Below are 13,292 nucleotides of genomic sequence, written 5' to 3' on the forward strand. Positions count from 1 at the left end.
GAAATCTGATAAAACTAGTTAAAGTATATTTTAGATCCTTAGTGCCTATCAGCTAGTTAGTAGGATAACATGAATAAACAGAGAAGGAAAAAAATGTTTCTCAACTTTGGAGAAAACGACACTGAAATGTTCTTCATAGTGTTATCCAAAAATGAGCAGAGAGCTATTGCAGACCGCGGAGAGACTATTGAACAACTGTCCCACAGCTATTAGCAAATGCTCTGGCACCATTTCCAGAATTTTAGGAAAAGAAAAGATTTTATGAGGCATAGGAAAAGTAAATTCTTTGTAATTAAAAAACATTCTACTAATCTACTTGGCTTGGATAGCCTAGGACATCACAGCTTTCAGGGCAACCGTGGGCAAGAGGCAGACCACGTACCATCCCCCCCGGGGTCCCCGAGTGGCCGCCGTGGCTGAGAGCTCAGAGCTGGAAGGGCCCGGCCAAGACTCACACTGCAGCTCAGAGTCTGGGTCTGGGGCCAACGTGTTGGCATCGTCACAATGCCAAGGACGTTTTTCTTCTCAACCGAGACATTCCCGTAAGAACAGCAGAAGACGTGGGAAGGTTAAGGTGCTTCAGTGCCCACTGTTGCATGTCTGTGTCCTGACTGTGTTACTCTGTGCTCCTGTAATAAACATAAATCAAGTGACTAGCTTTCACCAACTCTGCAGTAATAAATGGCACGTCTCTAAGCCCTTAAACGTTGCCTGAAGTTGAGCACCTTTCCGAAAGCATTTCAGAGGGTGAAGGGAGGATTGTAAATTTTCTTACTTCAGTTTCCCAAGTCAAGAGGAGCTGGCAATGCAGTGTTCTCCCCTCCAGGCTTTACGTGTGGCTGAACTTGTCCCATTTCGCTCTGCGGGAACCATCAGTTTCTGACTTCTTTCAATGCTGTTTCACCCTTGAATGGCAAAAGACAAAACAAAGGACTCACCCAGCAGGAAATGTAAATTGCTGCAGCCACTATGGAAAACAGTTTGGAGGTTCCTTAAAAAATAAAAATAGAGCTACCATATGACCCAGCAATCCCACTCCTGGACATATATCCGGAAAAGATGAAAGCTCTAATTTGAAAGGTGAATGGATAAAGATGTGGTACATACATACAATGGAATGTTAGCCATAAAAAAGAATGAAATCATGCCATTTGCAGCAACATGGATGGACCTAGAGATTATCATATTAAGTGAAGTCAGACAAAGACAAGTATTATATGATACCACTTATATGTGGAATCCAAAAATAGTACAAATGAACTTATTTACAAACAGAAACAGACACAGTCATAGAAAACAAACTTATGGTTACCAAAGGGGAAAGGGGGGGATAAATTGGGAATTGGGGATTAACAGATGCACACTACTATGTATAAAATAAACAACAAGGATTTACTATATAACTCAGGGAACAATATTCAATATCTTGTAATGACCTGTAATGGGAAATAATCTGAAAAAATATATATTTAACTGAATCACTTTGCTGTACACCTGAAACTAACACAATATTGTAAATCAACTATACTCCAATTTTAAAAAAAAGACTCCATGGGCTTCCCTGGTGGCACAGTGGTTGAGAGTCCGCCTGCTGATGCAGGGGACGCGGGTTCGTGTCCCGGTCCGGGAGGATCCCACATGCCGCAGAGCAGCTGGGCCTGTGAGCCATGGCCACAGAGCCTGCGCGTCCGGAGCCTATGCTCCGCAAGGGGAGAGGCCAGAGCGGTGGGGGGCCCGCATACTGCAAAAAAAAAAAAAAAAAAGACTGTTAAATAAATAAATAAAGCCTCCAAAAAAAAAGACTCACCAAGCAGATGAGACAAGTTCCCAAGATGTCACAGCAAAACACCTGGCCAGTGCCCCCTCCCCTGCTTCGCCCCCATGGTGGTGACATACACACCTGTCACTCACCACAGGCCACAAGTACAACTTCTTCCTCAAGCTGGCCAACCCTGCACAGATGCGAGGAAGTGCAACTGCGTCCTTCCAGACCACAGGATCCTGGGCAGGAAGCGTCTCTGTGCAGAGGGAGCTGCACGGCCCCTGGGGTGTCATGGGAGGGCTGGCAGAGGTGTGTCCGAAATCAAGCTGGAAGGACACAGGGTGAGATTTTGCTCAAAGTGCCTGGATCGGGCTAGACCTCATCCATCCTCAAATACCACGCACTGCCATCGAGTGGAGCTCGGACACTGCAAGGCACCCACGCGCCTCAGTGCCACAGCACAAATCCTGGGCCCTCTCCAGCGGGAGGAAAGGGACCTGAGAGATGGTTTTATTATCTCTCATGGGAAAGTAAGCGTGGGAGACGGCTGATGACCCCACCTGCACCGAGGAAGGCAGGATTCACCCTCTGTCCAAATACCATATTAGCTAACAACCGAAACTCAGCACTTTCGAGTAGCAGATGGCAGAACACGCCTTATAATGCGAACCCGCCCAGGTTCAAGCCCTCAGCCTCAGGTAATCTGTTCCGGAAGAACCGTTCTCAGCTCCTAAGAAATGGTGCTGGCTTCACGTGTCACATCCAGATGTCTTTGTCAGCTTGCAGCTTCCCGATCCGGGGCCAGCCCTGTCTTTCGTCCTCATCCCTGCTCTCCATAAAACAGCCTTAAACAGCAAAGCTCTACTTCTGAGGATTTTGCAGGAAAAGTCTACTACAGCTGCTTTAAAAGGAGAAACGTCAGCTAACAGTGATTTAGAGAAGATTTTTTTTTAGGGTTGTAGACTGTTTTGCACTCAGAGATGTTAGGGAAAGAAGGGCAGTGAGGCCGAGGGGCAGATCTGTAGGAAAGGATTCCTCCAAGCCCCTTGTTTATAAAACCCACACCCAACTAAAGCTGCCCCCGACGGACGGGCTGCTTCAAGGCCCCTAGGTCCTTCAGGGCACTTTCAGGGCACGCACACAGCAACAGCTTCTAAAAATCAAGCATTTAAAGACCATCCATTCAAATTCTTTTCCCATTTAGGTTATTACAGAGTACTGACCAGAGTTCCCTGTGATATCCAGTAGGTCCTTGTTGGTTATCTATTTTAAATTAAAAAGTTTTTTAAAAAGACCAACCATTCAAATTCTTCATTTTACTGATGGGGAAACTGAAGCCCAGAGAGGTAAGGGGACTTGTTCAAGGTCACAGAATCAATTAGAACAGACTACCGACGTGGTTTCACCTGTACCAGAGTTGGAAGAACCTCCCATCTAATCTTTGCCAAATGGAGCTAATTCCAGTGGAGCTTCAGCCCGGCTAGATCTCTAGCAGGCACATGGTAGTGCCTGGGAGAAACAGAGAACTTGGCAGACTCTGGTCACACCCCGACCAGCCAAGGTCAGCCAAGTTCTCAGAAAGACAGAGAACAGAGCCCAGAAGATCGCACCTGCTTTTTTCTTTCTTTTTTTTTCAGACACCCACTGTTTGACCTGCTGTTTTCCTGATACGTGCTGTATTTTACGTCTTTCCTTTTTAATTCCCCACAGCGGAGTCCTTGAGGCTGTCAGCTGGATCCCAGCATCTTTCCTGGACCACTCAGCACACAGGTGTGGGGGAAGGAGGTGATGGCATTTGGGACTCTGAGACACCCTCGTGTGTTGGGCAGCACCCTGACCGGGGGTCCAGAAAGGACTGACACCTGAAGCCCTGCAGTGGCCAGAGGAGAGGGGACAGTCACAACGGGAAGGGAACAGGCCGGCTGGGGACAATCCCGGAGCACAGGGAGCTCAAGGAGGGTCCAGTAAACGTCCCCTGGGGTGTTGTGGGTGATAACAAGCAGCGTTTCTCACTCTACGGAGAAAAAGAGACGTGAAAAGAAATAGTAATCAACGTGAGGAAGGAACATGCACTAGAGTTGGAGCTGCAGCCCTTGTCTGTTACAGTGGTTTTAAAACTGGTGCTGCAGTGGCTTTGAAACTACTACCCTGATTTTCTAAACCCTGAGGCTCTAAGGTTCCATGAGGATGGGGACTCAGAGAGGTGGGCGACTGGGCTCTCAGCCCCACTGTGCCCACCCACACCAGAGATCCTGCCCACGCTGGGCAGCTCAGCACTGAAGGCCTTCAGAACCCAGTTTTTAACCAGTTTTAACCAGTTCCCTGGTTTAACCAGTTCCTTTAACCAGTTCCCTGCTCAGCACTGCGAATTGAGACTCGCCCTCTCTCTGCCTCTGTCTGTCACACACACACACATACCCCATTCCTTGGTGAGAAACAATAATATAACAGAATAAGTTTTATTTTCCTTGATTGTATTTTTTTTAAACTATAACAATTTCTTGAGTACTTTCCATTTATTTTACTTATTTATTTATTTTTGGCTGCATTGGGTCTTTGTTGCTGTGCACGGGCTTCTCCTTGCAGTGGCTTCTCTTGTTGTGGAGCACGGGCTCTAGGCACGCAGGCTCAGTAGTTGTGGCTCGTGGGCTCAGTAGTTGTGGCACACGGGCTCTAGAGCGCAGGCTCAGTAGTTGTGGCGCACGGGCTTAGCTGCTCTGCTGCATGTGGGATCTTCCCAGACCAGGGCTCGAACCCGTGTCCCCTGCATTGGCAGGCGGATTCTTAACCCCTGCACCACCAGGATCATATTTTTAAACATGCAGAGCAAAAGATAAAATTCGAGCACTTTCATCTCCAATAAGTGGCTTTATAGAGAGTCAAGATAAAGATGAAATGACAGAATGAATGAATCAGAAGTGAGCGGCCAAAGGAAACCTTATAGAAAGATGCAACCCCCAAAGCCAGGAGCCACGGTGATTAGTTTAGGTGGCTGCTTTGGGCTTCAATCCGCAGAGCCACAAGAAGGGACACGGGGATTGAAAGCCCAGAGTGTGGCAAGGCAAGTTGCAATATTCCTGGAGAAGTTAAAAGGATGGTGGGGAAGAAAGGATAGAAAAATCTCAGAGTTAGACACGGAGCCTTGAGGAGGCAGTGGACATTCTCGCTTTAATGAGTGACTTGAGCTCAGTGTCAGGAGAGGATGGGCTGACACGGTGTCCATCAGGCTTATCAGAAAGCTGCATTCAAATAATGTTTGTCATTTCAGTGAAGATGCATATTTTTCTGAATAAACGATGAGTCACTGGCCACATGCTAAACCCCAGTCCGTCTCAGTTACCTTCCCAAGGAGCCGCCCACCACTGGCATCATGCCCGTCCCCAGCCCCACAAAGGAGGGGTCACCAGCCAGCGTTCTCTCTAGAACAGCTTCCCTCTGCTCTGCTCAGCTAAATGATGCTCACCCTTCCAGTTCCAGAGAGGCTCCCCTTTTCCAGAAGTGCCTCTGCTGTAGCGTCCATAAGCCCCTGTAAACACTTGAACTCGGAACGTCCTCTGTGTTGTACGCCTCACCCTGATTCCAGCCCAGCCCATCCTGGCAGCCTTGAACACAGGCTCAAGTTGCCACCTCCAAGGCAGAGCCTCTGTAACGGCTCAGAGACCCCTGTGCCCTTCACAGCCTACAGCCTGAGAGCGAATGGTACTAATACTCGGCTGAGGATGTGGTCGTGGGGGTGGGGGAACAGCAGAGGAGTATGCAGCACCAGAAGATGCTTCCCCTAGAGCCTCCAGGACAGCTGACCCCCTCCCCCCCCCCCACTTTCCTGTCTCTGGAGAAGAGCCTAGAGAGAGCCTCCAACTGCAAGAGACCTCACACGGGCGGCCCGTCTCTGCTCTTCTGAGTTGCCTCCAGAACAATCGTGAGTGCAGGTGTCAACACAGGCCGAGCAAAGAGGAAAGAGACACCTCACCGCAAAGTGCCAGACCTTGCGAAGACCTCCCGGGAGGACCCAGGGGAGCAGGTTTGGGCGCCGGGGGTGAGGGTGTCGAGCGGGGAGAGGGCATGAGGCTACACGGGGGGCGTCTGTTGATAGGGGAGCTTTCTCTTCGGGTCCACACTCACCATCTGGCAGGGATGACTGGAGCCCACCCTGTGGAGCCAGTGGAATGGCCCCTTGAAAGAGGGCCTCGTGACGGCCTCCAGGGAATGGGATGAGACGCCGGAACCTCCTTGGTGGGGTCCTGAGGGTGGGCGGAGGAGGCTCCAGGAGGAGGGCGTGTTCAAGTGGCCTCGTCACCTGAGACCAGAGAACCCCTCGCCGGATGCGTCCCCTAAGAGGGCACAGGGACCCTCCCTTCTCCTAAGAAATGCTCTAGGGAGAGGAGAACAGCACTCAGGAAGCTCAGGGTCCTCATAAACGGGGGCTGACACTAGAAGATTCCACCAGGGGAGGGCGTCACCTCGAGTCAGTGGGGACCACGGGAACCCTGCTGAGAGGGTCCCTGAGACAACGTACCATCCTCAGTGGCCAAGGTGGACATAACTGGTGTCAAGGCCAGGGCTGCAAACAGGGCCCCTTGATCTGCGAGAATCTATGGGAAGAGCGAATAGACCCTACTGCGGTTTTTTAAATCAATACATATGTATTTTTAAATTTTTATAGATTATTCTCCATTTAAAGTTATTATAAAATATCACTTATATTCCCTGTGCCACACATCACGTCTTTGTATCTCATTGACTTTACACCTAGTAGCTTGTACCTCTTAATCCCCTTCCTTTATCTTGTCCGACCCTCACCCCTCTCCCCCCTGGTAGCCACTAGTTTGTTCTCTGTATCTATGAGTCTGTTTCTGTTTTGTTATATTCATTCGTGTTAGTTTTTAGATTTCACATACAAGTAAAAGTGTATAGTGTTTGTCTTTCTCTGTCTGACTTACATAGATATGGAAGCAACCTAAGTGTCCATCACCAGATGGCTGGATAAAGAAGATGTGGTATATATAAGATAGAATATTACTCAGCCATAAAAAAGAATGCAATTTTGAGTGGATGGCAGCCTGATGGCAGGAGGGGAGCTGTTCATTGGCCCAGTCGCATGGCCTCCACCCACTACGGCTGTTCCAGGAACCCAGCTGTCAGTACAGAGGCTTTGGGCAGAGCAGGCGGCCACTGGTAATTAACCCGCAACTAGGTTAATGTGCTGTATGTTTCCACCCTGGAGGGGGTAGCCATGCATGCTTACAACACTGACTCCGGATCTTGGTTTCCCTTCCCTGCAAGCTGTTCTGCTGTCAGCACCCTTATTTGAAGGCTTACAGGTGCCCCTTTATCAATATAACATCACCTCAGACTAAGGGGTCCAGCTTATAGGGAAGGAGGTGTGGCAGGAACCTCACAGAGCATCACTCCTCAGCGTCAGCTGGACCAGTCTCCCCACTTCCATGCATCTTCCACACCACTGCCAGTTTTTTTCCCTATATAAAAATCTGGTGCTTTCCTTCCCCAGCCTAAACCCCTTTGGTAGTTTCCCAAAGGCTTCAGGATGCAGATCAAGCGCCTCAGTATGTAGCAAAGGCCTTTTATACCCAGCACCACACTCCTTCCCAGCCTCATCTCCTGATGCAACCACCACCTTCACAAAAAGTCGCACCGAACCTGCCCTGTTTTCTGAAAGGCATCCGCCCTCTCAGGCCATGTCATTTGCTTTTTCTGCTCTTTCTTTGGAATTTGCCTGCTTTAACTCTCTTTCTAAAACGCCCCCCAACTCCCTTGAGACCTGTATACAATCAATGGCTTAACGAGCTACCATACATTTAGCAGCCTAAAGAGCACACAGGTATAAACTCTCAGTTTCTGTGAACAGGAGTCCAGGCATGGACACTCAGCTGTGTCCTCTGGTTCAGGGTCTCCCAGCCTGCAGTCAAGGTGTCAAGGTGTCAGCCTGGGCTGTGGTCTCATCTCCCGGCTCCACTGGGGAAGGGTCTGTTTCCAAGCTCCCGGGCTTGTTGGCAGAATCCAGCCCCTGCAGAATGTTGGATGCGAGCCTCACTTCCTTGCTGGTGAGCCGCTAGAAGCCGCCCTCAGCTCCTGGCCGCAAGAGCCTGTCCACAGGGTGACCCCCAGCACGGCAGCCTGCTTCATCAGAGCCCGCAAGGGACAGGCTGGCAAGACTCAAGTCAAAGTCCTGGGTAACATGACCGTGGAAGTGACGGCCCATTTTTCTGTGTATCCCGTTGGTTGAAGGCAAGTCACAGGTCCTGCCCACACTCAAGAGGAGTGGCTACCCAGGGGCGTGAACACCAGGAACCCACCAGCCACGGGACCTAACCCTGCCATCACTGGCATCTCCACGCTGCTCTGTTTCCCCAGCACCTGGGTCTCAGACACAGGCCTGTTCGCTGTCTCCTATAGCACACGTGTGATAGAAATCCTCAGGCACGGCATCCTCCCGCCACAGCAGAGCTCATGACTATTGGTGTTAGCACCCCCGGGGGCCTACCACAGTGCTCCACACCCAGGAGCACGAGGCTACAAGCCCCCGCCTCCTGGTCCAGTCACGGCTTCCCCTGTCCAGAGAAGGAAGAGAGGGGCGGTTTCCAAAGTTGAATGTCTATCAGTTTACTCTCTTTACAGCTTTCTGCTTCTCCTAAGGAAAATATCTGTAGATTTGCCAATCCCATCAAATAGTTTTTTATTTATAACGAAAATCAAGGTTTAGGTTTTATCAGCACCTAACATCAGCCTAAAGGAACTCACATACCAGAACAATTCTAGCCATTGTCTCCACTGAAATTTTTAGCCAAGAGAAGGGAGATGCACTGAATTGATGTGTGCCGCGCTTCAAATGCTCATAACATCCCTGTACAATAAGCACTGTTACCTCCGTTTCACAAACCAGGAAACTGAAGCTCAGTTTAAGTGATCTGCTCCTGGTGGAATCAGAATCATATTTCTGGATTTCTCCGTCTTTCCACACCTCCTGCTCAGAGCCTGGCAGAGGGTCAAGGTCAGAGAGAACTTCGGGCAGCAGAGGGGAGCCCCCAGGGGGTCCTGATTCCACCTCCAAGCGAACATGTAGAAATCCAGCTTTGGGCTCCAGAAACTTCTCCCTGGGAGCAGCAGCTGTCCTGTCTTGTGGCGTGTGGTGACCTGGGACAAAGAGGCTCAGGGCAGAAGTGGGGATGGGCTGGCTGGAGGACTTTCGCTGACCAAACTCTCATCCAAAAACAAATGTTTTTAATCCATTTCAAATGGTGCATTTGGTTGCCTCAAAGGCAGTCCCTTCTTTCAGAAATGCCTGATTACACGCACAATCCTGGAAACTACTGATTTCCTCTACTCTGAATTCTCACAGGGAATCTGGCAACCCCAAATCTAAAACTAGGCTCGGATTCACCCGACACCCCCGGGAGGCGCCCACCTCGTCTCCCCCAGGGCTGGGCGGGGGTGGGTGTGAGGAGAGAAGAAGGGAAGCAGGCCTCCAGCACGAATCCATCTGACTTACCTTCAGTCCCGACACCTTATCTGGTAGACAGTGGTTCAGCATCTTCGGAGGAAAATCTTCTCTTATGTAAAATGCCTTCAGACACGTCACTACTTCGTCTAGGAGTCATTCCTTTCGTACACGTTTACTGAGCCTGCTGTGCCCTGGGGCTTTCCCTGAGCACTGGCTCGCCTTCTTCAGGTTCCTGCTGAAGGACCCTCACGAGACGGCGGGGAGTTCTAGAAAATGCTGCAAAGACCCCACACAAACTTTAGGACCCCGATTCTCCACTGAGCTCCCCAGCACCTGTGAACTGAGGGGGCTGAGGGAGACGAGACCGTCCCGGGTTTGCTTCTGCTCCCGAGACCAGGTAAACTGAGTAACCTCTGCAAACCTTTTCAATCCATTTCACCATTTAAAAATAAGACTGTTTGTGACCTGCTGAAGGTTAACTCCCTCCGGGCAGTTAGGACTTGGAAAAAACAAGCATAATACCCACTTCCAGGCTGGAAGAAATAAACAAGTTTGCCCTTTCTTCAGAAATGCTGTGTCATTCCAAATAATTGGAATTGCTTTTTCTCAAGAATTAGTAAAATGCGTTTGTATGAATTCAAAGAAAGGGGCCCAGTCGAGCAGACTCTAGACTCCTAACCCTCCGGAGATCAGGAGATGCCAGCCCTGGGCATCACCCACACAAGAGGGGGCTTAAGGATGGGGCAGAGGGGGTGCCAGAAGTTTCTAGCACGTGGTGGACACTCACTGGTGTACATCCCCAAGGGACTCAGCACCAGTGACATGCACACATCACCGATTTGCTCTTGAGGGAGAATCCTAGTGTCACAGAGAGAACCTCAGGACCCCTCCAAGGAGCTGGGAGGGGACCTCCACCCTGAACCCCCAAACCCCCAGCTGCAGCTCTGGAAACATTCACAGTAAAGGACAAGGCCCCCGAGACTGAACCCCTCAAGGCCTGGGAGCCCCCAAGTGTTCCGGACAGTGAGGCACGAGGAATCTCAGGCTCCTGCTGGCCCCCAGTGACACAGAGCCAGTCCACAGCCCAGGACCCACCCACACCAGCTGGGCCACGACGGGAGCCTCAGGGCCAGCCAGGGAAGCAACAGGAGAGAGTCCCGATGTCCAAGCAAGAAGCCCCTCGGGCCACTGACCGCGAAGACGAGACAATTGCAGTGACCCTGCTCGGGCTCAGACGGCACCAGGGACCCAGGCGTCCGCACTCTGTCACTCACCAGCTACAGACATTGGGGAGGTTATGCAGCTGTGTGCCTCAGCGACCCCATCCGTGAAACGGGAATCTTAACATTCCTATCTCACTGGGTCGCTGTCCGTTAAATACTGTGATACGTGGAAGGTGGTTGCAACAGAGTCTGGGACATAGAAGATGCTCAAGGCGGGTTAGCTGAGGCTTGGTGGGCCTGTCGGGGGGACAGCCAGGAAGGAGGGGGCTCTGAGCACCACTGAGAAGAAGTGGGAACAGTCTGTCGTGGGCTGCTGTGATGTTATCTTACCCCGTTCCCGGAAGAGTCAGCCATCAGGAAGATGCCCCAGACGCTCCTGAGGGGGTTAAAATTGGTCTGAGCATTAATTCTAGAGTTCCAGATAAAGACACAGAACGTACATCCACGCAGGCTCAGCGCCCAAAGCAGCTTAGATGTCAGGGAATCTGTCCATGGTCCCAAAGCTCCCTGACCATCCAGCAGTTTCCTCGCCTGGTGTCAAGCCCGGGTATCCACTGAGCAAAAGGTTTATTTTGCTTACGCAGCGCAGAGAGCATTCAACACGTATTTATTAATCAAATAAATGAACCAGTGGCATCTGGTGCGTTTGCTATAGGTATTTGGAGGGAATGAAGTTTGGGGGGATAGAAAGAACTTGTAATCAATTTGGAAAATAAAATTAAAACACAACATACAACCAGGGAATCTATGTGAGAAGACACTGGAGGCTCATACCTTTCTCCAAGGAGGCCTGTTTCCTATTCTACACCCCAGACCCTGTGGAACCGGTCCTGCCCCAGGCCGCGATGCCAGGCTATTTGACACTTGATTCTCTCCACTGTCAGTAGCAACGGTTGGGTTCAGAGACAAGAAGTGACACTTGCTGTGACAAGAAGTCCGGTGAGACGGCCGTGTGCCTGCTTGCCAATTTCTGGATTTAACGTGCACTCACCTGGCATCGTTACTGTTCCAGAACTTGCTGAGAATACTCACCATCTCTAAAACTAGCATGATCACGGCATGGTCTTCTCCCACGTTCTCTGTATTTGCCAGCAGGCTTTAAAGTAAGAGTGGATTGAAATTAAATGTACCGTGCTCCTAACAGGAAGGGGGAGAGACCAGGGCAAGACAGTACTGAAGATATTGACTGCTAACTTAAGCCAAAAAGACTACATTTCCCTTCTGTTTCCTTTTCTTTTTGTCGTTGAATGTAACATACATGCCGACAAGCACATAGCCGAATCACAGTTTAAAGAATAATTGTGAAGCAAACCCTCTGATCCTTTATTCACCACGTGAGGGATTCCCTCCCAGCCCTCCCCTTGGGATTCCCTTGCTCCATCTACATTTTCCTCACCCGTCTGGACTTTGTGGAATACTATTTATTGACTTCTGAACGTTGCGTTGTTGAGCTGTAGGTCTTGTGTCTTTTTCTCTCCTTTTTTTAGGGAATATATTTGTGTGCAGTTGTGGGCAATAATGCAGAAGAACCCTTCATCCCCCTTATCGTTTCCTCAGTAGTAACATTTTATAAGACTACAGCACAGTATCACAACCAGTATCTTGACATTGATAGACTCCACAGCCTTATCCAGATCTCCCCAGTTTTATCTGCTTGCTGTGTGTGTATCAAGTCCCATACAACTGTATCATCGAGGTCAGTTTGTGTTTCCACTGCCACAGTCAAGATGCCAAACGGTTCCAACTTTGCAAGCGTCCCTCACATTACCCTTTCTAGCCATCCACAGTCCCTTCCTGCGGCAACCACGAATCTGGTTTCCATTTCTAAAATTCTGCCATTTCAAACATGTTCCATATGTAACCTTTGAAGATCGGAATTTTTGCTCACCGTAATTCCCTGGAGGTTCCTCCAGGTTGCAGAGTGCATCGGTACTTTGCTCCTTTTCCTCGTGGGGGGTAGTATTCCGCAGGGTGGCTGTACCACAGTGGATTTATCCAATCCCCTGTTGAAGGACACCCAGGCAGAGTTCCAGTTTGGGCCCCTACAAATAAAGCTGCTATAAACATTTATGTACAGGCTTTGGTGTAAAATTAAGGTTTCATGTCTTTGCAAAAACAGCCCAGGAGTGCAATTGCTGGGTCGGGTGGTAGCTGCGTGCTTAGTTTGTTACGAAGCTGCCGAAGTATCTTCCGGGGGGGCCCCACCATTGCACACCCCCACCAGCAGTGTGCGAGTGATCCAGTTTCTCCTGCTATTGATTTTTTATTATCCCGGATTCCCACTTTGGCTGACTGACAGAGGTCATTACAAGACGCCTTCAAACCACGTTACACACCTTGAAGACTCGCCTAAGTGGTTAGAAGGCTGCCTCTAAAGCAGTTAAATCATGTAGGGAACATGGTACCTTCTTGCTCCTGCCCTGCCCAGTGCAAACGCCCTCTGTCCGTCTCCCCTCCACCCCACACAAACCGTCAACCACCGCCTCCTACAGGAAGCTGCCCAAGACCCCCCCGCCCAGGTGGCTGCTTCACCTGTGCCCACACCTATCCTCCCAGTTTCGCCATCCCCATCGCAGTCACTGGGTTCACTGTCTTCCTCGCGAGGCTCTCAATTCTCTGAGGCAGGAACTGGGATGTCTCGTCTGCCATCCCATCCTCAGCATCTAACGTGCTGCCTGCACACAGTAGGTGCTCAGTTAAATACGTGAGATTGAACGGGCAGTGCCAGTCTCAAAAGCCCATTCAACACAGGACTCCAGGCAGCCTTCACCAACCAATTAAAGTTGACGCAGGAGTTGAAATCTCTTCACCACCTGGCAGTCAGTAAGCCCAAGTCGACGAGAAGACG

At 50.1% G+C, this 13,292-nt stretch overlaps 1 protein-coding gene across 1 annotated transcript in view; it reads right to left on the reverse strand.

Annotated features, from left to right (window-relative positions):
* Nucleotides 1-272: 272 nt before the first annotated feature.
* The window catches only part of ATP6V1H (ATPase H+ transporting V1 subunit H), a 144,644-nt gene continuing 131,624 nt past the window's right edge, over nucleotides 273-13,292 (reverse strand). Inside the window, exons 19-24 of the transcript XR_012327146.1 lie at nucleotides 12,333-12,486; nucleotides 9,270-11,540; nucleotides 8,646-8,914; nucleotides 1,901-2,088; nucleotides 776-1,741; nucleotides 273-629 (exon numbers count right to left, since the gene is read on the reverse strand). The gene's annotated coding sequence lies outside the window, so the exon portion shown is untranslated. The remainder of the gene's footprint in view (nucleotides 630-775; nucleotides 1,742-1,900; nucleotides 2,089-8,645; nucleotides 8,915-9,269; nucleotides 11,541-12,332; nucleotides 12,487-13,292) is intronic.

Source organism: Tursiops truncatus, chromosome 17 (assembly GCF_011762595.2).
Source record: "Tursiops truncatus isolate mTurTru1 chromosome 17, mTurTru1.mat.Y, whole genome shotgun sequence".
Taxonomy (NCBI): domain Eukaryota; kingdom Metazoa; phylum Chordata; class Mammalia; order Artiodactyla; family Delphinidae; genus Tursiops; species Tursiops truncatus.